At 38.2% G+C, this 23611-nt stretch overlaps 22 non-coding genes across 22 annotated transcripts; all 22 read right to left on the reverse strand.

Annotated features, from left to right (window-relative positions):
* Positions 1-1364: 1364 nt before the first annotated feature.
* Positions 1365-1437, reverse strand: trnam-cau (transfer RNA methionine (anticodon CAU)). Its single transcript has one exon. It is a non-coding gene; the product is annotated as a tRNA-Met (tRNA).
* A 1665-nt stretch (positions 1438-3102) lies between these two features.
* On the reverse strand, positions 3103-3175 carry trnam-cau (transfer RNA methionine (anticodon CAU)). The gene has a single exon. It is a non-coding gene; the product is annotated as a tRNA-Met (tRNA).
* A 1328-nt stretch (positions 3176-4503) lies between these two features.
* trnam-cau (transfer RNA methionine (anticodon CAU)) lies at positions 4504-4576 on the reverse strand. Its single transcript has one exon. It is a non-coding gene; the product is annotated as a tRNA-Met (tRNA).
* Positions 4577-4852: 276 nt separating this feature from the next.
* trnam-cau (transfer RNA methionine (anticodon CAU)) lies at positions 4853-4925 on the reverse strand. The gene has a single exon. It is a non-coding gene; the product is annotated as a tRNA-Met (tRNA).
* Positions 4926-6591: 1666 nt separating this feature from the next.
* On the reverse strand, positions 6592-6664 carry trnam-cau (transfer RNA methionine (anticodon CAU)). The gene has a single exon. It is a non-coding gene; the product is annotated as a tRNA-Met (tRNA).
* A 964-nt stretch (positions 6665-7628) lies between these two features.
* Positions 7629-7701, reverse strand: trnam-cau (transfer RNA methionine (anticodon CAU)). Its single transcript has one exon. It is a non-coding gene; the product is annotated as a tRNA-Met (tRNA).
* A 3062-nt stretch (positions 7702-10763) lies between these two features.
* trnam-cau (transfer RNA methionine (anticodon CAU)) lies at positions 10764-10836 on the reverse strand. Its single transcript has one exon. It is a non-coding gene; the product is annotated as a tRNA-Met (tRNA).
* Positions 10837-12500: 1664 nt separating this feature from the next.
* trnam-cau (transfer RNA methionine (anticodon CAU)) lies at positions 12501-12573 on the reverse strand. The gene has a single exon. It is a non-coding gene; the product is annotated as a tRNA-Met (tRNA).
* Positions 12574-13550: 977 nt separating this feature from the next.
* Positions 13551-13623, reverse strand: trnam-cau (transfer RNA methionine (anticodon CAU)). The gene has a single exon. It is a non-coding gene; the product is annotated as a tRNA-Met (tRNA).
* Positions 13624-14250: 627 nt separating this feature from the next.
* Positions 14251-14323, reverse strand: trnam-cau (transfer RNA methionine (anticodon CAU)). The gene has a single exon. It is a non-coding gene; the product is annotated as a tRNA-Met (tRNA).
* Positions 14324-14600: 277 nt separating this feature from the next.
* Positions 14601-14673, reverse strand: trnam-cau (transfer RNA methionine (anticodon CAU)). Its single transcript has one exon. It is a non-coding gene; the product is annotated as a tRNA-Met (tRNA).
* A 626-nt stretch (positions 14674-15299) lies between these two features.
* On the reverse strand, positions 15300-15372 carry trnam-cau (transfer RNA methionine (anticodon CAU)). The gene has a single exon. It is a non-coding gene; the product is annotated as a tRNA-Met (tRNA).
* Positions 15373-15997: 625 nt separating this feature from the next.
* On the reverse strand, positions 15998-16070 carry trnam-cau (transfer RNA methionine (anticodon CAU)). The gene has a single exon. It is a non-coding gene; the product is annotated as a tRNA-Met (tRNA).
* Positions 16071-17746: 1676 nt separating this feature from the next.
* trnam-cau (transfer RNA methionine (anticodon CAU)) lies at positions 17747-17819 on the reverse strand. Its single transcript has one exon. It is a non-coding gene; the product is annotated as a tRNA-Met (tRNA).
* A 614-nt stretch (positions 17820-18433) lies between these two features.
* On the reverse strand, positions 18434-18506 carry trnam-cau (transfer RNA methionine (anticodon CAU)). Its single transcript has one exon. It is a non-coding gene; the product is annotated as a tRNA-Met (tRNA).
* Positions 18507-18782: 276 nt separating this feature from the next.
* trnam-cau (transfer RNA methionine (anticodon CAU)) lies at positions 18783-18855 on the reverse strand. Its single transcript has one exon. It is a non-coding gene; the product is annotated as a tRNA-Met (tRNA).
* A 1313-nt stretch (positions 18856-20168) lies between these two features.
* On the reverse strand, positions 20169-20241 carry trnam-cau (transfer RNA methionine (anticodon CAU)). The gene has a single exon. It is a non-coding gene; the product is annotated as a tRNA-Met (tRNA).
* A 276-nt stretch (positions 20242-20517) lies between these two features.
* Positions 20518-20590, reverse strand: trnam-cau (transfer RNA methionine (anticodon CAU)). The gene has a single exon. It is a non-coding gene; the product is annotated as a tRNA-Met (tRNA).
* Positions 20591-20866: 276 nt separating this feature from the next.
* trnam-cau (transfer RNA methionine (anticodon CAU)) lies at positions 20867-20939 on the reverse strand. Its single transcript has one exon. It is a non-coding gene; the product is annotated as a tRNA-Met (tRNA).
* Positions 20940-21914: 975 nt separating this feature from the next.
* On the reverse strand, positions 21915-21987 carry trnam-cau (transfer RNA methionine (anticodon CAU)). Its single transcript has one exon. It is a non-coding gene; the product is annotated as a tRNA-Met (tRNA).
* A 629-nt stretch (positions 21988-22616) lies between these two features.
* On the reverse strand, positions 22617-22689 carry trnam-cau (transfer RNA methionine (anticodon CAU)). The gene has a single exon. It is a non-coding gene; the product is annotated as a tRNA-Met (tRNA).
* A 614-nt stretch (positions 22690-23303) lies between these two features.
* Positions 23304-23376, reverse strand: trnam-cau (transfer RNA methionine (anticodon CAU)). The gene has a single exon. It is a non-coding gene; the product is annotated as a tRNA-Met (tRNA).
* Between the last annotated feature and the right edge of the window lie 235 nt (positions 23377-23611).

Genomic DNA, 23611 nt, shown 5'->3' on the forward strand with positions numbered 1-23611 from the left:
CGACCTTCAGATTATGAGACTGACGCGCTACGTACTGCGCCAACGAGGCACAGATCATCAGTAATTCGAAAAAGAAAAAAATATCGATACCGACCTTCAGATTTTGACAGTGACGTTCTAACCACCGTGCCAAAATGTATGGTCTGAAAGTCCACAACACCTGAGAAATAAACAATGATTTCATTCTAAAGTAAAAAATATAGATATGGACCTTAAGATGTGGTATCCACCTTGACAATAGTATGTCTTGTCTGAAAGTCCAAGAACAATGAGAATTAATTTTTACTTCCTCTTCAGCCAACACTGTAATTTTACTGCCCCGTGTAAGGATCAAACTCACAACCTTCAGATTATGAGACTGACGCGCTACCGACTGCGCCAACGAGGCAGAGTTTATTTAAAATTCGAAAGAGAAAAAATATAGATACCGACCTTCATATTTTGACAGTGACGTTCTAACCACCGTGCCAAAATGTATGGTCTGAAAGTCCACAACACCTGAGAAATAAACAATGATTTCATTCTAAAGTAAAAAATATAGATATGGACCTTAAGATGTGGTATCCACCTTGACAATAGTATGTCTTGTCTGAAAGTCCAAAAACAATGAGAATTAATTTTTAATTCCTCTTCAGCCAACACTGTAATTTTACATAAAACTTTGCTGCCCCGTGTGAGGATCGAACTCACGACCTTCAGATTATGAGACTGACGCTCTACCTACTGCGCCAACGAGGCACAGGTTATTAATAATTCGAAAAAGAAAAAATATCGATACCGACCTTCAGATTTTGACAGTGACGTTCTAACCACCGTGCCAAAATGTATGGTCTGAAAGTCCACAACACCTGAGAAATAAACAATGATTTCATTCTAAAGTAAAAAATATAGATATGGACCTTAAGATGTGGTATCCACCTTGACAATAGTATGTCTTGTCTGAAAGTCCAAAAACAATGAGAATTGATTTTTAATTCCTCTTCAGCCAACACTGTAATTGTACATAAAGCTTTGCTGCCCCGTGTGAAGATCGAACTCACGACCTTCAGATTATGAGACTGACGCGCTACCTACTGCGCCAACGAGGCACAGTTCATCAGTAATTCGAAAGAAAAAAATATCGATACCGACCTTCAGATTTTGACAGTGACGTTCTAACCACCGTGCCAAAATGTATGGTCTGAAAGTCCACAACACCTGAGAAATAAACAATGATTTCATTCTAAAGTAAAAAATATAGATATGGACCTTAAGATGTGGTATCCACCTTGACAATAGTATGTCTTGTCTGAAAGTCCAAGAACAATGAGAATTAATTTTTACTTCCTCTTCAGCCAACACTGTAATTTTACATAAAGCTTTGCTGCCCCGTGTGAGGATCGAACTCACGACCTTCAGATTATGAGACTGACGCGCTACCTACTGCGCCAACGAGGCACAGTTTATCTATAATTTGAAAGAGAAAAAATATCGATACCGACCTTCATATTTTGACAGTGACGTTCTAACCACCGTGCCAAAATGTATGGTCTGAAAGTCCACAACACCTGAGAAATAAACAATGATTTCATTCTAAAGTAAAAAATATAGATATGGACCTTAAGATGTGGTATCCACCTTGACAATAGTATGTCTTGTCTGAAAGTCCAAAAACAATGAGAATTAATTTTTACTTCCTCTTCAGCCAACACTGTAATTTTACATAAAGCTTTGCTGCCCCGTGTGAGGATCGAACTCACGACCTTCAGATTATGAGACTGACGCGCTACGTACTGCGCCAACGAGGCACAGATCATCAGTAATTCGAAAAAGAAAAAAATATCGATACCGACCTTCAGATTTTGACAGTGACGTTCTAACCACCGTGCCAAAATGTATGGTCTGAAAGTCCACAACACCTGAGAAATAAACAATGATTTCATTCTAAAGTAAAAAATATAGATATGGACCTTAAGATGTGGTATCCACCTTGACAATAGTATGTCTTGTCTGAAAGTCCAAGAACAATGAGAATTAATTTTTACTTCCTCTTCAGCCAACACTGTAATTTTACTGCCCCGTGTAAGGATCAAACTCACAACCTTCAGATTATGAGACTGACGCGCTACCGACTGCGCCAACGAGGCAGAGTTTATTTAAAATTCGAAAGAGAAAAAATATAGATACCGACCTTCATATTTTGACAGTGACGTTCTAACCACCGTGCCAAAATGTATGGTCTGAAAGTCCACAACACCTGAGAAATAAACAATGATTTCATTCTAAAGTAAAAAATATAGATATGGACCTTAAGATGTGGTATCCACCTTGACAATAGTATGTCTTGTCTGAAAGTCCAAGAACAATGAAAATTAATTTTTACTTCCTCTTCAGCCAACACTGTAATTTTACATAAAGTTTTGCTGCCCCGTGTGAGGATCAAACTCACAACCTTCAGATTATGAGACTGACGCGCTACCTACTGCGCCAACGAGGCACAGCTTATCTAAAATTCGAAAGAGAAAAAATATCGATACCGACCTTCATATTTTGACGGTGACGTTCTAACCACCGTGCCAAAATGTATGGTCTGAAAGTCCACAACACCTGAGAAATAAACAATGATTTCATTCTAAAGTAAAAAATATAGATATGGACCTTAAGATGTGGTATCCACCTTGACAATAGTATGTCTTGTCTGAAAGTCCAAAAACAATGAGAATTAATTTTTAATTCCTCTTCAGCCAACACTGTAATTTTACATAAAGCTTTGCTGCCCCGTGTGAGGATCGAACTCACGACCTTCAGATTATGAGACTGACGCTCTACCTACTGCGCCAACGAGGCACAGTTCATCAGTAATTCGAAAGAAAAAAATATCGATACCGACCTTCAGATTTTGACAGTGACGTTCTAACCACCGTGCCAAAATGTATGGTCTGAAAGTCCACAACACCTGAGAAATAAACAATGATTTCATTCTAAAGTAAAAAATATAGATATGGACCTTAAGATGTGGTATCCACCTTGACAATAGTATGTCTTGTCTGAAAGTCCAAGAACAATGAGAATTAATTTTTACTTCCTCTTCAGCCAACACTGTAATTTTACATAAAGCTTTGCTGCCCCGTGTGAGGATCGAACTCACGACCTTCAGATTATGAGACTGACGCGCTACCTACTGCGCCAACGAGGCACAGTTTATCTATAATTCGAAAGAGAAAAAATATCGATACCGACCTTCATATTTTGACAGTGACGTTCTAACCACCGTGCCAAAATGTATGGTCTGAAAGTCCACAACACCTGAGAAATAAACAATGATTTCATTCTAAAGTAAAAAATATAGATATGGACCTTAAGATGTGGTATCCACCTTGACAATAGTATGTCTTGTCTGAAAGTCCAAAAACAATGAGAATTAATTTTTACTTCCTCTTCAGCCAACACTGTAATTTTACATAAAGCTTTGCTGCCCCGTGTGAGGATCGAACTCACGACCTTCAGATTATGAGACTGACGCGCTACGTACTGCGCCAACGAGGCACAGATCATCAGTAATTCGAAAAAGAAAAAAATATCGATACCGACCTTCAGATTTTGACAGTGACGTTCTAACCACCGTGCCAAAATGTATGGTCTGAAAGTCCACAACACCTGAGAAATAAACAATGATTTCATTCTAAAGTAAAAAATATAGATATGGACCTTAAGATGTGGTATCCACCTTGACAATAGTATGTCTTGTCTGAAAGTCCAAGAACAATGAGAATTAATTTTTACTTCCTCTTCAGCCAACACTGTAATTTTACATAAAGTTTTGCTGCCCCGTGTGAGGATCAAACTCACAACCTTCAGATTATGAGACTGACGCGCTACCTACTGCGCCAACGAGGCACAGTTTATCTAAAATTCGAAAGAGAAAAAATATCGATACCGACCTTCATATTTTGACGGTGACGTTCTAACCACCGTGCCAAAATGTATGGTCTGAAAGTCCACAACACCTGAGAAATAAACAATGATTTCATTCTAAAGTAAAAAATATAGATATGGACCTTAAGATGTGGTATCCACCTTGACAATAGTATGTCTTGTCTGAAAGTCCAAAAACAATGAGAATTAATTTTTAATTCCTCTTCAGCCAACACTGTAATTTTACATAAAGCTTTGCTGCCCCGTGTGAGGATCGAACTCACGACCTTCAGACTATGAGACTGACGCTCTACCTACTGCGCCAACGAGGCACAGGTTATTAATAATTCGAAAAAGAAAAAATATCGATACCGACCTTCAGATTTTGACAGTGACGTTCTAACCACCGTGCCAAAATGTATGGTCTGAAAGTCCACAACACCTGAGAAATAAACAATGATTTCATTCTAAAGTAAAAAATATAGATATGGACCTTAAGATGTGGTATCCACCTTGACAATAGTATGTCTTGTCTGAAAGTCCAAAAACAATGAGAATTGATTTTTAATTCCTCTTCAGCCAACACTGTAATTGTACATAAAGCTTTCCTGCCCCGTGTGAGGATCGAACTCACGACCTTCAGATTATGAGACTGACGCGCTACCTACTGCGCCAACGAGGCACAGTTCATCAGTAATTCGAAAGAAAAAAATATCGATACCGACCTTCAGATTTTGACAGTGACGTTCTAACCACCGTGCCAAAATGTATGGTCTGAAAGTCCACAACACCTGAGAAATAAACAATGATTTCATTCTAAAGTAAAAAATATAGATATGGACCTTAAGATGTGGTATCCACCTTGACAATAGTATGTCTTGTCTGAAAGTCCAAGAACAATGAGAATTAATTTTTACTTCCTCTTCAGCCAACACTGTAATTTTACATAAAGCTTTGCTGCCCCGTGTGAGGATCGAACTCACGACCTTCAGATTATGAGACTGACGCGCTACCTACTGCGCCAACGAGGCACAGTTTATCTATAATTTGAAAGAGAAAAAATATCGATACCGACCTTCATATTTTGACAGTGACGTTCTAACCACCGTGCCAAAATGTATGGTCTGAAAGTCCACAACACCTGAGAAATAAACAATGATTTCATTCTAAAGTAAAAAATATAGATATGGACCTTAAGATGTGGTATCCACCTTGACAATAGTATGTCTTGTCTGAAAGTCCAAAAACAATGAGAATTAATTTTTACTTCCTCTTCAGCCAACACTGTAATTTTACATAAAGCTTTGCTGCCCCGTGTGAGGATCGAACTCACGACCTTCAGATTATGAGACTGACGCGCTACGTACTGCGCCAACGAGGCACAGATCATCAGTAATTCGAAAAAGAAAAAAATATCGATACCGACCTTCAGATTTTGACAGTGACGTTCTAACCACCGTGCCAAAATGTATGGTCTGAAAGTCCACAACACCTGAGAAATAAACAATGATTTCATTCTAAAGTAAAAAATATAGATATGGACCTTAAGATGTGGTATCCACCTTGACAATAGTATGTCTTGTCTGAAAGTCCAAGAACAATGAGAATTAATTTTTACTTCCTCTTCAGCCAACACTGTAATTTTACTGCCCCGTGTAAGGATCAAACTCACAACCTTCAGATTATGAGACTGACGCGCTACCGACTGCGCCAACGAGGCAGAGTTTATTTAAAATTCGAAAGAGAAAAAATATAGATACCGACCTTCATATTTTGACAGTGACGTTCTAACCACCGTGCCAAAATGTATGGTCTGAAAGTCCACAACACCTGAGAAATAAACAATGATTTCATTCTAAAGTAAAAAATATAGATATGGACCTTAAGATGTGGTATCCACCTTGACAATAGTATGTCTTGTCTGAAAGTCCAAGAACAATGAAAATTAATTTTTACTTCCTCTTCAGCCAACACTGTAATTTTACATAAAGCTTTGCTGCCCCGTGTGAGGATCGAACTCACAACCTTCAGATTATGAGACTGACGCGCTACCTACTGCGCCAACGAGGCACAGCTTATCTAAAATTCGAAAGAGAAAAAATATCGATACCGACCTTCATATTTTGACGGTGACGTTCTAACCACCGTGCCAAAATGTATGGTCTGAAAGTCCACAACACCTGAGAAATAAACAATGATTTCATTCTAAAGTAAAAAATATAGATATGGACCTTAAGATGTGGTATCCACCTTGACAATAGTATGTCTTGTCTGAAAGTCCAAAAACAATGAGAATTAATTTTTAATTCCTCTTCAGCCAACACTGTAATTTTACATAAAGCTTTGCTGCCCCGTGTGAGGATCGAACTCACGACCTTCAGATTATGAGACTGACGCTCTACCTACTGCGCCAACGAGGCACAGGTTATTAATAATTCGAAAAAGAAAAAATATCGATACCGACCTTCAGATTTTGACAGTGACGTTCTAACCACCGTGCCAAAATGTATGGTCTGAAAGTCCACAACACCTGAGAAATAAACAATGATTTCATTCTAAAGTAAAAAATATAGATATGGACCTTAAGATGTGGTATCCACCTTGACAATAGTATGTCTTGTCTGAAAGTCCAAAAACAATGAGAATTGATTTTTAATTCCTCTTCAGCCAACACTGTAATTGTACATAAAGCTTTCCTGCCCCGTGTGAGGATCGAACTCACGACCTTCAGATTATGAGACTGACGCGCTACCTACTGCGCCAACGAGGCACAGTTCATCAGTAATTCGAAAGAAAAAAATATCGATACCGACCTTCAGATTTTGACAGTGACGTTCTAACCACCGTGCCAAAATGTATGGTCTGAAAGTCCACAACACCTGAGAAATAAACAATGATTTCATTCTAAAGTAAAAAATATAGATATGGACCTTACGATTTGGTATCCACCTTGACAATAGTATGTCTTGTCTGAAAGTCCAAGAACAATGAGAATTAATTTTTACTTCCTCTTCAGCCAACACTGTAATTTTACATAAAGTTTTGCTGCCCCGTGTGAGGATCAAACTCACAACCTTCAGATTATGAGACTGACGCGCTACCTACTGCGCCAACGAGGTACAGTTCATCTATAATTCGAAAGAGAAAAAATATCGATACCGACCTTCATATTTTGACAGTGACGTTCTAACCACCGTGCCAAAATGTATGGTCTGAAAGTCCACAACACCTGAGAAATAAACAATGATTTCATTCTAAAGTAAAAAATATAGATATGGACCTTAAGATGTGGTATCCACCTTGACAATAGTATGTCTTGTCTGAAAGTCCAAGAACAATGAGAATTAATTTTTACTTCCTCTTCAGCCAACACTGTAATTTTACTGCCCCGTGTAAGGATCAAACTCACAACCTTCAGATTATGAGACTGACGCGCTACCGACTGCGCCAACGAGGCAGAGTATATCTAAAATTCGAAAGAGAAAAAATATCGATACCGACCTTCATATTTTGACAGTGACGTTCTAACCACCGTGCCAAAATGTATGGTCTGAAAGTCCACAACACCTGAGAAATAAACAATGATTTCATTCTAAAGTAAAAAATATAGATATGGACCTTAAGATGTGGTATGCACCTTGACAATAGTATGTCTTGTCTGAAAGTCCAAAAACAATGAGAATTAATTTTGAATTCCTCTTCAGCCAACACTGTAATTTTACATAAAGCTTTCCTGCCCCGTGTGAGGATCGAACTCACGACCTTCAGATTATGAGACTGACGCGCTACCTACTGCGCCAACGAGGCACAGTTTCTCAGTAATTCGAAAGAAAAAAATATCGATACCGACCTTCACATTTTGACAGTGACGTTCTAACCACCGTGCCAAAATGTATGGTCTGAAAGTCCACAACACCTGAGAAATAAACAATGATTTCATTCTAAAGTAAAAAAATATAGATATGGACCTTAAGATGTGGTATCCACCTTGACAATAGTATGTCTTGTCTGAAAGTCCAAAAACAATGAGAATTAATTTTTACTTCCTCTTCAGCCAACACTGTAATTTTACATAAAGCTTTACTGCCCCGTGTGAGGATCGAACTCACAACCTTCAGATTATGAGACTGACGTGCTACCTACTGCGCCAACGAGGCACAGTTTAACAGTAATTCGAAAGAAAAAAATATCGATACCGACCTTCATATTTTGACAGTGACGTTCTAACCACCGTGCCAAAATGTATGGTCTGAAAGTCCACAACACCTGAGAAATAAACAATGATTTCATTCTAAAGTAAAAAATATAGATATGGACCTTAAGATGTGGTATCCACCTTGACAATAGTATGTCTTGTCTGAAAGTCCAAGAACAATGAGAATTAATTTTTACTTCCTCTTCAGCCAACACTGTAATTTTACTGCCCCGTGTAAGGATCAAACTCACAACCTTCAGATTATGAGACTGACGCGCTACCGACTGCGCCAACGAGGAAGAGTTTATCTAAAATTCGAAAGAGAAAAAATATCGATACCGACCTTCATATTTTGACAGTGACGTTCTAACCACCGTGCCAAAATGTATGGTCTGAAAGTCCACAACACCTGAGAAATAAACAATGATTTCATTCTAAAGTAAAAAATATAGATATGGACCTTAAGATGTGGTATCCACCTTGACAATAGTATGTCTTGTCTGAAAGTCCAAGAACAATAAGAATTAATTTTTACTTCCTCTTCAGCCAACACTGTAATTTTACATAAAATTTTGCTGCCCCGTGTGAGGATCAAACTCACAACCTTCAGATTATGAGACTGACGCGCTACCTACTGCGCCAATGAGGCAAAGTTTATCTAAAATTCGAAAGAGAAAAAATATCGATACCGACCTTCATATTTTGACAGTGACGTTCTAACCACCGTGCCAAAATGTATGGTCTGAAAGTCCACAACACCTGAGAAATAAACAATGATTTCATTCTAAAGTAAAAAATATAGATATGGACCTTAAGATGTGGTATCCACCTTGACAATAGTATGTCTTGTCTGAAAGTCCAAAAACAATGAGAATTGATTTTTAATTCCTCTTCAGCCAACACTGTAATTTTACATAAAGCTTTCCTGCCCCGTGTGAGGATCGAACTCACGACCTTACAGATTATGAGACTGACGCGCTACCTACTGCGCCAACGAGGCACAGTTCATCAGTAATTCGAAAGAAAAAAATATCGATACCAACGTTCAGATTTTGACAGTGACGTTCTAACCACCGTGCCAAAATGTATGGTCTGAAAGTCCACAACACCTGAGAAATAAACAATGATTTCATTCTAAAGTAAAAAATATAGATATGGACCTTAAGATGTGGTATCCACCTTGACAATAGTATGTCTTGTCTGAAAGTCCAAAAACAATGAGAATTAATTTTTAATTCCTCTTCAGCTAACACTGTAATTTTACATAAAGCTTTCCTGCCCTGTGTGAGGATCGAACTCACAACCTTCAGATTATGAGACTGACGCGCTACCTACTGCGCCAACGAGGCACAGGTTATTAATAATTCGAAAAAGAAAAAATATCGATACCGACCTTCATATTTTGACAGTGACGTTCTAACCACCGTGCCAAAATGTATGGTCTGAAAGTCCACAACACCTGAGAAATAAACAATGATTTCATTCTAAAGTAAAAAATATAGATATGGACCTTAAGATGTGGTATCCACCTTGACAATAGTATGTCTTGTCTGAAAGTCCAAGAACAATGAGAATTAATTTTTACTTCCTCTTCAGCCAACACTGTAATTTTACATAAAGTTTTGCTGCCACGTGTGAGGATCAAACTCACAACCTTCAGATTATGAGACTGACACGCTACCTACTGCGCCAACGAGGCACAGTTTATCTATAATTCGAAAGAGAAAATATATCGATACCGACCTTCATATTTTGACAGTGACGTTCTAACCACCGTGCCAAAATGTATGGTCTGAAAGTCCACAACACCTGAGAAATAAACAATGATTTCATTCTAAAGTAAAAAATATAGATATGGACCTTAAGATGTGGTATCCACCTTGACAATAGTATGTCTTGTCTGAAAGTCCAAAAACAATGACAATTGATTTTTAATTCCTCTTCAGCCAACACTGTAATTTTACATAAAGCTTTCCTGCCCTGTGTGAGGATCGAACTCACGACCTTCAGATTATGAGACTGACGCGCTACCTACTGCGCCAACGAGGCACAGTTCATCAGTAATTCGAAAGAAAAAAATATCGATACCGACCTTCAGATTTTGACAGTGACGTTCTAACCACCGTGCCAAAATGTATGGTCTGAAAGTCCACAACACCTGAGAAATAAACAATGATTTCATTCTAAAGTAAAAAATATAGATATGGACCTTAAGATGTGGTATCCACCTTGACAATAGTATGTCTTGTCTGAAAGTCCAAAAACAATGAGAATTAATTTTTAATTCCTCTTCAGCCAACACTGTAATTTTACATAAAGCTTTCCTGCCCCGTGTGAGGATCGAACTCACGACCTTCAGATTATGAGACTGACGCGCTACCTACTGCACCAACGAGGCACAGTTTATCAGTAATTCGAAAGAAAAAAATATCGATACCGACCTTCAGATTTTGACAGTGACGTTCTAACCACCGTGCCAAAATGTATGGTCTGAAAGTCCACAACACCTGAGAAATAAACAATGATTTCATTCTAAAGTAAAAAATATAGATATGGACCTTAAGATGTGGTATCCACCTTGACAATAGTATGTCTTGTCTGAAAGTCCAAAAACTATGAGAATTAATTTTTAATTCCTCTTCAGCCAACACTGTAATTTTACATAAAGCTTTGCTGCCCCGTGTGAGGATCGAACTCACGACCTTCAGATTATGAGACTGACGCGCTACCTACTGCGCCAACGAGGCACAGGTTATTAATAATTCGAAAAATAAAAAAATATCGATACCGACCTTCATATTTTGACTGACGTTCTAACCACCGTGCCAAAATGTATGGTCTGAAAGTCCACAACACCTGAGAAATAAACAATGATTTCATTCTAAAGTAAAAAATATAGATATGGACCTTAAGATGTGGTATCCACCTTGACAATAGTATGTCTTGTCTGAAAGTCCAAGAACAATGAGAATTAATTTTTACTTCCTCTTCAGCCAACACTGTAATTTTACATAAAGTTTTGCTGCCCCGTGTGAGGATCGAACTCACGACCTTCAGATTATGAGACTGACACGCTACCTACTGCGCCAACGAGGCACAGTTTATCTATAATTCGAAAGAGAAAAAATATCGATACCGACCTTCATATTTTGACAGTGACGTTCTAACCACCGTGCCAAAATGTATGGTCTGAAAGTCCACAACACCTGAGAAATAAACAATGATTTCATTCTAATGTAAAAAATATAGATATGGACCTTAAGATGTGGTATCCACCTTGACAATAGTATGTCTTGTCTGAAAGTCCAAGAACAATGAGAATTAATTTTTACTTCCTCTTCAGCCAACACTGTAATTTTACATAAAGTTTTGCTGCCCCGTGTGAGGATCAAACTCACAACCTTCAGATTATGAGACTGACACGCTACCTACTGCGCCAACGAGGCACAGTTTATCTATAATTCGAAAGAGAAAAAATATCGATACCGACCTTCATATTTTGACAGTGACGTTCTAACCACCGTGCCAAAATGTATGGTCTGAAAGTCCACAACACCTGAGAAATAAACAATGATTTCATTCTAAAGTAAAAAATATAGATATGGACCTTAAGATGTGGTATCCACCTTGACAATAGTATGTCTTGTCTGAAAGTCCAAAAACAATGAGAATTAATTTTTTATTCCTCTTCAGCCAACACTGTAATTTTACATAAAGCTTTGCTGCCCCGTGTGAGGATTGAACTCACGGCCTTCAGATTATGAGACTGACGCGCTACCTACTGCGCCAACGAGGCACAGGTTGTTAATAATTCGAAAAAGAAAAAATATCGATACCGACCTTCATATTTTGACAGTGACGTTCTAACCACCGTGCCAAAATGTATGGTCTGAAAGTCCACAACACCTGAGAAATAAACAATGATTTCATTCTAAAGTAAAAAATATAGATATGGACCTTAAGATGTGGTATCCACCTTGACAATAGTATGTCTTGTCTGAAAGTCCAAGAACAATGAGAATTAATTTTTACTTCCTCTTCAGCCAACACTGTAATTTTACTGCCCCGTGTAAGGATCAAACTCACAACCTTCAGATTATGAGACTGACGCGCTACCTACTGCGCCAACGAGGCAAAGTTTATCTAAAATTCGAAAGAGAAAAAATATCGATACCGACCTTCATATTTTGACAGTGACGTTCTAACCACCGTGCCAAAATGTATGGTCTGAAAGTCCACAACACCTGAGAAATAAACAATGATTTCATTCTAAAGTAAAAAATATAGATATGGACCTTAAGATGTGGTATCCACCTTGACAATAGTATGTCTTGTCTGAAAGTCCAAAAACAATGAGAATTGATTTTTAATTCCTCTTCAGCCAACACTGTAATTTTACATAAAGCTTTCCTGCCCCGTGTGAGGATCGAACTCACGACCTTCAGATTATGAGACTGACGCGCTACCTACTGCGCCAACGAGGCACAGTTCATCAGTAATTCGAAAGAAAAAAATATCGATACCGACCTTCAGATTTTGACAGTGACGTTCTAACCACCGTGCCAAAATGTATGGTCTGAAAGTCCACAACACCTGAGAAATAAACAATGATTTCATTCTAAAGTAAAAAATATAGATATGGACCTTAAGATGTGGTATCCACCTTGACAATAGTATGTCTTGTCTGAAAGTCCAAAAACAATGAGAATTAATTTTTAATTCCTCTTCAGCCAACACTGTAATTTTACATAAATCTTTGCTGCCCAGTGTGAGGATCGAACTCACGACCTTCAGATTATGAGACTGATGCGCTACCTACTGCGCCAACGAGGCACAGGTTATCAATAATTCGAAAAAGAAAAAATATCGATAACGACCTTCAGATTTTGACAGTGACGTTCTAACCACCGTGCCAAAATGTATGGTCTGAAAGTCCACAACACCTGAGAAATAAACAATGATTTCATTCTAAAGTAAAAAAATATAGATATGGACCTTAAGATGTGGTATCCACCTTGACAATAGTATGTCTTGTCTGAAAGTACAAGAACAATAAGAATTAATTTTTACTTCCTCTTCAGCCAACACTGTAATTTTACATAAAGTTTTGGTGCCCCGTGTGAGGATCAAACTCACGACCTTCAGATTATGAGACTGACGCGCCACCTACTGCGCCAACGAGGCACAGTTTATCAATAATTCGAAAGAGAAAAAATATCGATACCGAACTTCAGATTTTGACAGTGACGTTCTAACCACCGTGCCAAAATGTATGGTCTGAAAGTCCACAACACCTGAGAAATAAACAATGATTTCATTCTAAAGTAAAAAATATAGATATGGACCTTAAGATGTGGTATCCACCTTGACAATAGTATGTCTTGTCTGAAAGTCCAAGAACAATGAGAATTAATTTTTAATTCCTCTTCAGCCAACACTGTAATTTTACATAAAGCTTTGCTGCCCCGTGTGAGGATCGAACTCACGACCTTCAGATTATGAGACTGACGCGCTACCTACTGCGCCAACGAGGCACAGGTTATCAATAATTCGAAAAAGAAAAAATATCGATACCGACCTTCATATTTTGACAGTGACGTTCTAACCACCGTGCCAAAATGTATGGTCTGAAAGTCCACAACACCTGAGAAATAAACAATGATTTCATTCTAAAGTAAAAAATATAGATATGGACCTTAAGATGTGGTATCCACCTTGACAATAGTATGTCTTGTCTGAAAGTCCAAGAACAATGAGAATTAATTTTTACTTCCTCTTCAGCCAACACTGTAATTTTACATAAAATTTTGCTGCCCCGTGTGAGGATCAAACTCACAACCTTCAGATTATGAGACTGACACGCTACCTACTGCGCCAACGAGGCACAGTTTATCTATAATTCGAAAGAGAAAAAATATCGATACCGACCTTCATATTTTGACAGTGACGTTCTAACCACCGTGCCAAAATGTATGGTCTGAAAGTCCACAACACCTGAGAAATAAACAATGATTTCATTCTAAAGTAAAAAATATAGATATGGACCTTAAGATGTGGTATCCACCTTGACAATAGTATGTCTTGTCTGAAAGTCCAAAAACAATGAGAATTGATTTTTAATTCCTCTTCAGCCAACACTGTAATTTTACATAAAGCTTTCCTGCCCCGTGTGAGGATCGAACTCACGACCTTCAGATTATGAGACTGACGCGCTACCTACTGCGCCAACGAGGCACAGTTCATCAGTAATTCGAAAGAAAAAAATATCGATACCGACCTTCAGATTTTGACAGTGACGTTCTAACCACCGTGCCAAAATGTATGGTCTGAAAGTCCACAACACCTGAGAAATAAACAATGATTTCATTCTAAAGTAAAAAAATATAGATATGGACCTTAAGATGTGGTATCCACCTTGACAATAGTATGTCTTGTCTGAAAGTCCAAAAACAATGAGAATTAATTTTTAATTCCTCTTCAGCCAACACTGTAATTTTACATAAAGCTTTGCTGCCCCGTGTGAGGATCGAACTCACGACCTTCAGATTATGAGACTGACGCGCTACCTACTGCGCCAACGAGGCACAGGTTATTAATAATTCGAAAAAGAAAAAATATCGATACCGACCTTCATATTTTGACAGTGACGTTCTAACCACCGTGCCAAAATGTATGGTCTGAAAGTCCACAACACCTGAGAAATAAACAATGATTTCATTCTAAAGTAAAAAATATAGATATGGACCTTAAGATGTGGTATCCACCTTGACAATAGTATGTCTTGTCTGAAAGTCCAAAAACAATGAGAATTAATTTTTAATTCCTCTTCAGCCAACACTGTAATTTTACATAAAGCTTTCCTGCCCCGTGTGAGGATCGAACTCACGACCTTCAGATTATGAGACTGACGCCCTACCTACTGCGCCAACGAGGCACAGTTTATCAGTAATTCGAAAGAAAAAAATATCGATACCGACCTTCAGATTTTGACAGTGACGTTCTAACCACCGTGCCAAAATGTATGGTCTGAAAGTCCACAACACCTGAGAAATAAACAATGATTTCATTCTAAAGTAAAAAATATAGATATGGACCTTACGATGTGGTATCCACCTTGACAATAGTATGTCTTGTCTGAAAGTCCAAAAACAATGACAATTGATTTTTAATTCCTCTTCAGCCAACACTGTAATTTTACATAAAGCTTTCCTGCCCCGTGTGAGGATCGAACTCACGACCTTCAGATTATGAGACTGACGCGCTACCTACTGCGCCAACGAGGCACAGTTTATCAGTAATTCGAAAGAAAAAAATATCGATACCGACCTTCATATTTTGACAGTGACGTTCTAACCACCGTGCCAAAATGTATGGTCTGAAAGTCCACAACACCTGAGAAATAAACAATGATTTCATTCTAAAGTAAAAAATATAGATATGGACCTTACGATGTGGTATCCACCTTGACAATAGTATGTCTTGTCTGAAAGTCCAAGAACAATGAGAATTCATTTTTACTTCCTCTTCAGCCAACACTGTAATTTTACATAAAGTTTTGCAGCCCCGTGTGAGGATCAAACTCACAACCTTCAGATTATGAGACTGACGCGCTACCTACTGTGCCAACGAGGCACAGTTTAACAGTAATTCGAAAGAAAAAAATATCGATACCGACCTTCATATTTTGACAGTGACGTTCTAACCACCGTGCCAAAATGTATGGTCTGAAAGTCCACAACACCTGAGAAATAAACAATGATTTCATTCTAAAGTAAAAAATATAGATATGGACATTAAGACGTGGTATCCACCTTGACAATAGTATGTCTTGTCTGAAAGTCCAAAAACAATGAGAATTGATTTTTAATTCCTCTTCAGCCAACACTGTAATTTTACATAAAGCTTTCCTGCCCCGTGTGAGGATCGAACTCACGACCTTCAGATTATGAGACTGACGCGCTACCTACTGCGCCAACGAGGCACAGTTTATCAGTAATTCTAAAGAAAAAAATATCGATACCGACCTTCAGATTTTGACAGTGACGTTCTAACCACCGTGCCAAAATGTATGGTCTGAAAGTCCACAACACCTGAGAAATAAACAATGATTTCATTCTAAAGTAAAAAATATAGATATGGACATTAAGACGTGGTATCCACCTTGACAATAGTATGTCTTGTCTGAAAGTCCAAGAACAATGAGAATTAATTTTTAATTCCTCTTCAGCCAACACTGTAATTTTACATAAAGCTTTCCTGCCCAGTGTGAGGATCAAACTCACAACCTTCAGATTATGAGACTGACACGCTACCTACTGCGCCAACGAGGCACAGTTTATCTATAATTCGAAAGAGAAAAAATATCGATACCGACCTTCATATTTTGACAGTGACGTTCTAACCACCGTGCCAAAATGTATGGTCTGAAAGTCCACAACACCTGAGAAATAAACAATGATTTCATTCTAAAGTAAAAAATATAGATATGGACCTTAAGATGTGGTATCCACCTTGACAATAGTATGTCTTGTCTGAAAGTCCAAAAACAATGACAATTGATTTTTAATTCCTCTTCAGCCAACACTGTAATTTTACATAAAGCTTTCCTGCCCCGTGTGAGGATCGAACTCACGACCTTCAGATTATGAGACTGACGCGCTACCTACTGCACCAACGAGGCACAGTTTATCAGTAATTCGAAAGAAAAAAATATCGATACCGACCTTCAGATTTTGACAGTGACGTTCTAACCACCGTGCCAAAATGTATGGTCTGAAAGTCCACAACACCTGAGAAATAAACAATGATTTCATTCTAAAGTAAAAAATATAGATATGGACCTTAAGATGTGGTATCCACCTTGACAATAGTATGTCTTGTCTGAAAGTCCAAAAACAATGAGAATTAATTTTTAATTCCTCTTCAGCCAACACTGTAATTTTACATAAAGCTTTGCTGCCCCGTGTGAGGATCGAACTCACGACCTTCAGATTATGAGACTGACGCGCTACCTACTGCGCCAACGTGGCACAAGTTATTAATAATTCGAAAAAGAAAAAAATATCGATACCGACCTTCATATTTTGACAGTGACGTTCTAACCACCGTGCCAAAATGTATGGCCTGAAAGTCCACAACACCTGAGAAATAAACAATGATTTCATTCTAAAGTAAAAAATATAGATATGGACCTTAAGATGTGGTATCCACCTTGACAATAGTATGTCTTGTCTGAAAGTCCAAAAACAATGAGAATTAATTTTTAATTCCTCTTCAGCCAACACTGTAATTTTACATAAAGCTTTGCTGCCCCGTGTGAGGATCGAACTCACGACCTTCAGATTATGAGGCTGACGCGCTACCTACTGCGCCAACGAGGCACAGGTTGTTAATAATTCGAAAAAGAAAAAATATCGATACCGACCTTCATATTTTGACAGTGACGTTCTAACCACCGTGCCAAAATGTATGGTCTGAAAGTCCACAACACCTGAGAAATAAACAATGATTTCATTCTAAAGTAAAAAATATAGATATGGACCTTAAGATGTGGTATCCACCTTGACAATAGTATGTCTTGTCTGAAAGTCCAAAAACAATGACAATTGATTTTTAATTCCTCTTCAGCCAACACTGTAATTTTACATAAAGCTTTCCTGCCCCGTGTGAGGATCGAACTCACGACCTTCAGATTATGAGACTGACGCGCTACCTACTGCGCCAACGAGGCACAGTTCATCAGTAATTCGAAAGAAAAAAATATCGATACCGACCTTCAGATTTTGACAGTGACGTTCTAACCACCGTGCCAAAATGTATGGTCTGAAAGTCCACAACACCTGAGAAATAAACAATGATTTCATTCTAAAGTAAAAAATATAGATATGGACCTTAAGATGTGGTATCCACCTTGACAATAGTATGTCTTGTCTGAAAGTCCAAGAACAATGAGAATTAATTTTTACTTCCTCTTCAGCCAACACTGTAATTTTACTGCCCCGTGTAAGGATCAAACTCACAACCTTCAGATTATGAGACTGACGCGCTACCGACTGCGCCAACGAGGCAGAGTTTATCTAAAATTCGAAAGAGAAAAAATAGCGATACCGACCTTCATATTTTGACAGTGACGTTCTAACCACCGTGCCAAAATGTATGGTCTGAAAGTCCACAACACCTGAGAAATAAACAATGATTTCATTCTAAAGTAAAAAATATAGATATGGACCTTAAGATGTGGTATCCACCTTGACAATAGTATGTCTTGTCTGAAAGTCCAAAAACAATGACAATTGATTTTTAATTCCTCTTCAGCCAACACTGTAATTTTACATAAAGCTTTCCTGCCCCGTGTGAGGATCGAACTCACGACCTTCAGATTATGAGACTGACGCGCTACCGACTGCGCCAACGAGGCACAGTTCATCAGTAATTCGAAAGAAAAAAATATCGATACCGACCTTCAGATTTTGACAGTGACGTTCTAACCACCGTGCCAAAATGTATGGTCTGAAAGTCCACAACACCTGAGAAATAAACAATGATTTCATTCTAAAGTAAAAAATATAGATATGGACCTTAAGATGTGGTATCCACCTTGACAATAGTATGTCTTGTCTGAAAGTCCAAAAACAATGAGAATTAATTTTTAATTCCTCTTCAGCCAACACTGTAATTTTACATAAAGCTTTCCTGCCCCGTGTGAGGATCGAACTCACGACCTTCAGATTATGAGACTGACGCGCTACCTACTGCGCCAACGAGGCACAGTTTATCAGTAATTCGAAAGAAAAAAATATCGATACCGACCTTCACATTTTGACAGTGACGTTCTAACCACCGTGCCAAAATGTATGGTCTGAAAGTCCACAACACCTGAGAAATAAACAATGATTTCATTCTAAAGTAAAAAATATAGATATGGACCTTAAGATGTGGTATCCACCTTGACAATAGTATGTCTTGTCTGAAAGTCCAAAAACAATGAGAATTAATTTTTACTTCCTCTTCAGCCAACACTGTAATTTTACATAAAGCTTTGCTGCCCCGTGTGAGGATCGAACTCACGACCTTCAGATTATGAGGCTGACGCGCTACCTACTGCGCCAACGAGGCACAGGTTGTTAATAATTCGAAAAAGAAAAAATATCGATACCGACCTTCATATTTTGACAGTGACGTTCTAACCACCGTGCCAAAATGTATGGTCTGAAAGTCCACAACACCTGAGAAATAAACAATGATTTCATTCTAAAGTAAAAAATATAGATATGGACCTTAAGATGTGGTATCCACCTTGACAATAGTATGTCTTGTCTGAAAGTCCAAAAACAATGACAATTGATTTTTAATTCCTCTTCAGCCAACACTGTAATTTTACATAAAGCTTTCCTGCCCCGTGTGAGGATCGAACTCACGACCTTCAGATTATGAGACTGACGCGCTACCTACTGCCCCAACGAGGCACAGTTCATCAGTAATTCGAAAGAAAAAAATATCGATACCGACCTTCAGATTTTGACAGTGACGTTCTAACCACCGTGCCAAAATGTATGGTCTGAAAGTCCACAACACCTGAGAAATAAACAATGATTTCATTCTAAAGTAAAAAATATAGATATGGACCTTAAGATGTGGTATCCACCTTGACAATAGTATGTCTTGTCTGAAAGTCCAAGAACAATGAGAATTAATTTTTACTTCCTCTTCAGCCAACACTGTAATTTTACTGCCCCGTGTAAGGATCAAACTCACAACCTTCAGATTATGAGACTGACGCGCTACCGACTGCGCCAACGAGGCAGAGTTTATCTAAAATTCGAAAGAGAAAAAATAGCGATACCGACCTTCATATTTTGACAGTGACGTTCTAACCACCGTGCCAAAATGTATGGTCTGAAAGTCCACAACACCTGAGAAATAAACAATGATTTCATTCTAAAGTAAAAAATATAGATATGGACCTTAAGATGTGGTATCCACCTTGACAATAGTATGTCTTGTCTGAAAGTCCAAAAACAATGACAATTGATTTTTAATTCCTCTTCAGCCAACACTGTAATTTTACATAAAGCTTTCCTGCCCCGTGTGAGGATCGAACTCACGACCTTCAGATTATGAGACTGACGCGCTACCTACTGCGCCAACGAGGCACAGTTCATCAGTAATTCGAAAGAAAAAAATATCGATACCGACCTTCAGATTTTGACAGTGACGTTCTAACCACCGTGCCAAAATGTATGGTCTGAAAGTCCACAACACCTGAGAAATAAACAATGATTTCATTCTAAAGTAAAAAATATAGATATGGACCTTAAGATGTGGTATCCACCTTGACAATAGTATGTCTTGTCTGAAAGTCCAAAAACAATGAGAATTAATTTTTAATTCCTCTTCAGCCAACACTGTAATTTTACATAAAGCTTTCCTGCCCCGTGTGAGGATCGAACTCACGACCTTCAGATTATGAGACTGACGCGCTACCTACTGCGCCAACGAGGCACAGTTTATCAGTAATTCGAAAGAAAAAAATATCGATACCGACCTTCATATTTTGACAGTGACGTTCTAACCACCGTGCCAAAATGTATGGTCTGAAAGTCCACAACACCTGAGAAATAAACAATGATTTCATTCTAAAGTAAAAAATATAGATATGGACCTTAAGATGTGGTATCCACCTTGACAATAGTATGTCTTGTCTGAAAGTCCAAAAACAATGACAATTGATTTTTAATTCCTCTTCAGCCAACACTGTAATTTTACATAAAGCTTCCCTGCCCCGTGTGAGGATCGAACTCACGACCTTCAGATTATGAGACTGACGCGCTACCTACTGCGCCAACGAGGCACAGTTCATCAGTAATTCGAAAGAAAAAAATATCGATACCGACCTTCAGATTTTGACAGTGACGTTCTAACCACCGTGCCAAAATGTATGGTCTGAAAGTCCACAACACCTGAGAAATAAACAATGATTTCATTCTAAAGTAAAAAATATAGATATGGACCTTAAGATGTGGTATCCACCTTGACAATAGTATGTCTTGTCTGAAAGTCCAAGAACAATGAGAATTAATTTTTACTTCCTCTTCAGCCAACACTGTAATTTTACATAAAGTTTTGCTGCCCCGTGTGAGGATCAAACTCACAACCTTCAGATTATGAGACTGACACGCTACCTACTGCGCCAACGAGGCACAGTTTATCTATAATTCGAAAGAGAAAAAATATCGATACCGACCTTCATATTTTGACAGTGACGTTCTAACCACCGTGCCAAAATGTATGGTCTGAAAGTCCACAACACCTGAGAAATAAACAATGATTTCATTCTAAAGTAAAAAATATAGATATGGACCTTAAGATGTGGTATCCACCTTGACAATAGTATGTCTTGTCTGAAAGTCCAAAAACAATTACAATTGATTTTTAATTCCTCTTCAGCCAACACTGTAATTTTACATAAAGCTTTCCTGCCCCGTGTGAGGATCGAACTCACGACCTTCAGATTATGAGACTGACGCGCTACCTACTGCACCAACGAGGCACAGTTTATCAGTAATTCGAAAGAAAAAAATATCGATACCGACCTTCAGATTTTGACAGTGACGTTCTAACCACCGTGCCAAAATGTATGGTCTGAAAGTCCACAACACCTGAGAAATAAACAATGATTTCATTCTAAAGTAAAAAATATAGATATGGACCTTAAGATGTGGTATCCACCTTGACAATAGTATGTCTTGTCTGAAAGTCCAAAAACAATGAGAATTAATTTTTAATTCCTCTTCAGCCAACACTGTAATTTTACATAAAGCTTTGCTGCCCCGTGTGAGGATCGAACTCACGACCTTCAGATTATGAGACTGACGCGCTACCTACTGCGCCAACGAGGCACAAGTTTATCAATAATTCGAAAAAGAAAAAAATATCGATACCGACCTTCATATTTTGACAGTGACGTTCTAACCACCGTGCCAAAATGTATGGCCTGAAAGTCCACAACACCTGAGAAATAAACAATGATTTCATTCTAAAGTAAAAAATATAGATATGGACCTTAAGATGTGGTATCCACCTTGACAATAGTATGTCTTGTCTGAAAGTCCAAAAACAATGAGAATTAATTTTTAATTCCTCTTCAGCCAACACTGTAATTTTACATAAAGCTTTGCTGCCCCGTGTGAGGATCGAACTCACGACCTTCAGATTATGAGGCTGACGCGCTACCTACTGCGCCAACGAGGCACAGGTTGTTAATAATTCGAAAAAGAAAAAATATCGATACCGACCTTCATATTTTGACAGTGACGTTCTAACCACCGTGCCAAAATGTATGGTCTGAAAGTCCACAACACCTGAGAAATAAACAATGATTTCATTCTAAAGTAAAATATATAGATATGGACCTTAAGATGTGGTATCCACCTTGACAATAGTATGTCTTGTCTGAAAGTCCAAAAACAATGACAATTGATTTTTAATTCCTCTTCAGCCAACACTGTAATTTTACATAAAGCTTTCCTGCCCCGTGTGAGGATCGAACTCACGACCTTCAGATTATGAGACTGACGCGCTACCTACTGCGCCAACGAGGCACAGTTCATCAGTAATTCGAAAGAAAAAAATATCGATACCGACCTTCAGATTTTGACAGTGACGTTCTAACCACCGTGCCAAAATGTATGGTCTGAAAGTCCACAACACCTGAGAAATAAACAATGATTTCATTCTAAAGTAAAAAATATAGATATGGACCTTAAGATGTGGTATCCACCTTGACAATAGTATGTCTTGTCTGAAAGTCCAAGAACAATGAGAATTAATTTTTACTTCCTCTTCAGCCAACACTGTAATTTTACTGCCCCGTGTAAGGATCAAACTCACAACCTTCAGATTATGAGACTGACGCGCTACCGACTGCGCCAACGAGGCAGAGTTTATCTAGAATTCGAAAGAGAAAAAATAGCGATACCGACCTTCATATTTTGACAGTGACGTTCTAACCACCGTGCCAAAATGTATGGTCTGAAAGTCCACAACACCTGAGAAATAAACAATGATTTCATTCTAAAGTAAAAAATATAGATATGGACCTTAAGATGTGGTATCCACCTTGACAATAGTATGTCTTGTCTGAAAGTCCAAAAACAATGACAATTGATTTTTAATTCCTCTTCAGCCAACACTGTAATTTTACATAAAGCTTTCCTGCCCCGTGTGAGGATCGAACTCACGACCTTCAGATTATGAGACTGACGCGCTACCTACTGCGCCAACGAGGCACAGTTTATCAGTAATTCGAAAGAAAAAAATATCGATACCGACCTTCAGATTTTGACAGTGACGTTCTAACCACCGTGCCAAAATGTATGGTCTGAAAGTCCACAACACCTGAGAAATAAACAATGATTTCATTCTAAAGTAAAAAATATAGATATGGACCTTAAGATGTGGTATCCACCTTGACAATAGTATGTCTTGTCTGAAAGTCCAAAAACAATGAGAATTAATTTTTAA

This window comes from Salvelinus alpinus, chromosome 2, assembly GCF_045679555.1.
Source record: "Salvelinus alpinus chromosome 2, SLU_Salpinus.1, whole genome shotgun sequence".
Classification (NCBI taxonomy): domain Eukaryota; kingdom Metazoa; phylum Chordata; class Actinopteri; order Salmoniformes; family Salmonidae; genus Salvelinus; species Salvelinus alpinus.